Consider the following 3,213-nt stretch of genomic DNA (forward strand, 5'->3'; position numbering starts at 1 on the left):
CACCCCCCAACCCCCCCCCCCCCCCCCCCCCACCTCCTCGTCAGTGTCTCTCTCTCTGTGTCTGGCTGGTTCACTTCACTGTCTTTCTCTGTACTGTACCTGATTAGTAAGCAGGACAGGAGTTCACTCTCAGGGCTGTTTGGACAGGTCTCAGTCCTCTGACTGGATCAACTCTCCATCTCTTCTTCCATGTCTACTCACTGTGTGGGTTGCATTTCAACACTCCCATGTGGTGTGTCTTCTGGCAGCTTTTCAATACTGTCTGATATTTTACTGGTTCTTGGCTGTGTGTCAGCACTGTGTCCCCCAGCCTTTGGGTCTAAAGTTGACTGGCTGGGTTTCAGTACTATTAAGTCCCTCTGTTGGCTAATGTATGTGTTGTATCTCTCTGGGCTGAGTATCAACAATCTGTCCAATGTGTCAATTTATGCTTTACATGTGGTGTAAATTTAATCAGCATCCCCAGTCTGTGCAGGTCTGCAGGGACTGTCCACCCTGCAGGGCTGCTCCAGTAACCTGGACACTTGTTTTGTGCACCCATGCATGTACACTGCTCCTGTTCGTGTTACTTGCTTGCATACACTTTTTAAAAAAATGTTTATGCTGTTCCGCTAAATACAACATACAAAAAAGCTCTTCCTGCTGTCGGCACTTTCCAGTGTGCATGTGTGGTACGTGTCCATGTACACCCCCAACTGTAGTAAGAATAGAAACTGAACTGAACAGAAGTTTGTCTGTGCAGACATGATGATGATCTGATAACTGAGTCCACAGTTAGTACCATTCAGCCTGAGGGGAACATGAACATGTGACCCACATTCCATGTCAATCCATCCAGTTGTTGCCTTAAATAGGAGTTGGGTTTGTGAGTGAAACCCACCCTGGGTCTAGGACACTGTCGTCCTGCTGACGTCAGACTGAAAACGCTCTCTGGGTCTCTGCTCGGTGTGCGACTCATCTCGCTGCAGGTGCAGGCACGCATCAGGACAGTTTGGAAGGACTGACGCTGTGTGTTTTTCACTGGATTTCCAAATTAATTACATGCATATTTTAAGGCCCACATTGTTCAGTTGTCATGGTTTCTAATCTGGCCCAGGATCAGGAATAGTCACTGTACATGGATGTAAAGTCCTCTCAGCTCTGGGTGACAACATGGGACCCAATTAGTCAAGTAATGTGTTTTGTGGAGGAGCGGTGTGTCAGTAGCCACCCTGCCTCCTGGAAACTGCATCTATATAATAATAGTTTGTTGTGGCACAAAGTAAAACAGGAAGTATTCAGACCCCTTCACTTTATATTCAACACCATGTTGCAGATTTCATTTTAAATGGATGAAATCGTCATTTTTGACCATCAATAACAAAGTGAAAACATGTTTTAGAAGGTTTAACTAAACATTTTTCATTCACAGATTTTCACAGCCTTATTTCAGGCCTTTGCTGCAGCAGTTCCAGCTTCAGTCTTCTTGGGTGAGCCTTCACATCTGGATTTGGGCAGCTTATCCCATTCTTCGTGCAGATCCGCTCAGGCTCTGTGAGACTAGACATCTTCAGGTCTCTCCACATGGTTTAAGCCTGGACTTTGGCTGGGCCCCTCAGGGATACTCAGAAACTGGTCTGCGCTGTATGTTTGAGGTCCCTGTTGTGCTGAAAGGTGCTGATTTTCATGTGCTGTGGCAAAGGTGGAGCCAGGCTCAATTTCTCTGCAGGACAACTATGTGATATTTTTGCAGTAGCCACAGACAGGCCTCCCTGAGATACATGAGGGGATGTGTAACTGTGTTGTGTGTCAGGATGCTGCCTGAAACTGCAGATCATCTGATACACTGGCTGAAACATGTCAGGGGTAGACAAGTGGAGAGACAGTGGGAACTGTGTGCGAGCTGTGAGGCAGAGGGAGTTTGTGTGGTTAAAACACATCATGTTTAAATAAATGAGGGTGGAATTTTTCAGCTAAGTTGGTAGGACCCAGTTTAACACCCCCATCGTCTTTGTTGTTGTCCTCTCCTTTATAGCAGTTGGTCTGATGAAGATTAAACTGGCTGAGGGACTCAACCCACTCAACCCCCATAATAATGAGTGTGCCTGAATATACACAGCTGCGGATCAGCTGCACTTCTGTAGTCTGAGCAACAGGAGGCAGCATGGACAGCGCGACAGACAGATGGCTGCTTCAACCTTTATGTAATGTCTCTACTTCCCTTTCATCTTTTCATTGACTTATTTTTCATTCAGCCACCCTCTCGCTCACCAGAACACCTGTTCGAGCCAACAATATCAGAATATAAGATAATTTAATTCACACATTAGGCAGTCATTAGACAACTGTCCGACCTTCACTGCACAGCCCACACACAAACACACACACACACAAACACAGCCTCCCTCCTGCTCGTCCCATGAGGCAGTACAGAAGACTTCAGGCTTGTGATGTTCAATGTCTTTTATTTCTGGCAACAAATAGTCAAAAACCAACGGTGTGTTAGTTCATCTCTCCACACTTTCTGACTTCCCTACTCACCTGGAATGGGTTTGCATGACAGGAAGAAAAACTGAGATTATTATTATATGTTGATTGTTCAGTTTGTATGCTGCTGTCAAAAGTACAACTCCAGAGTCAAGCTCTGTTAAGGTCACTTTAGGACCATAATGAATTTCTACTTGTTGGATTTGGACGTGTTTCACAGCCTGCTGTTCAGGTTAGTCACACTACACCCATCTGAAATCAGCATTGCTGTTTTCAGCCATGAATGAATGATTAGTTTCTGTTCCTTAGCTGGCTCACAGTTAAGACAAGGGTTTGTCTTCAGGAGACAAACAGCATGAATCATCCAGTTCATAAAGGTTGACTCTGGTGGGACTTGAACCCACAACCTTTGAATCACTTCTTTTGTGTGATGCTTAGAAGTCCAATGCGCTATCCGTTGCGCCACAGAGCCACATGTCTGTTGTTGAGGGAGGTTTCTGTTAGCTTGAACAATACTCTGCCACTGAACCACGGTCTACCCGGGGCCTTTCTGTGTGGAGTCTGCATGTTCTCCCTGTGCCTGTGTGGGTTCTCTCTGTTAGTGAATGATTTGATAAGTGAGCATCACATTGACTTATTGTGTCTTACTGAAACATGGTTACAGCAGGAAGAATATGTCAGCCTAAATGAATCCACTCCACCTAGTCACAGTAACTGTCACATCCCTCGAAACACAGGCTGAGGTGG

General features: G+C 45.7%; 1 non-coding gene across 1 annotated transcript; it reads right to left on the reverse strand.

Moving 5' to 3' along the window:
* Positions 1-2,845: 2,845 nt before the first annotated feature.
* On the reverse strand, positions 2,846-2,938 carry trnar-ucu (transfer RNA arginine (anticodon UCU)). The gene is made up of 2 exons: positions 2,902-2,938; positions 2,846-2,881 (listed from the first exon to the last, which is right to left on the reverse strand). It is a non-coding gene; the product is annotated as a tRNA-Arg (tRNA).
* Positions 2,939-3,213: the final 275 nt, after the last annotated feature.

The sequence above is a fragment of the Monopterus albus genome, unplaced genomic scaffold (assembly GCF_001952655.1).
Source record: "Monopterus albus unplaced genomic scaffold, M_albus_1.0 scaffold71.1, whole genome shotgun sequence".
In the NCBI taxonomy this organism is placed as follows: Eukaryota; Metazoa; Chordata; class Actinopteri; order Synbranchiformes; family Synbranchidae; genus Monopterus; species Monopterus albus.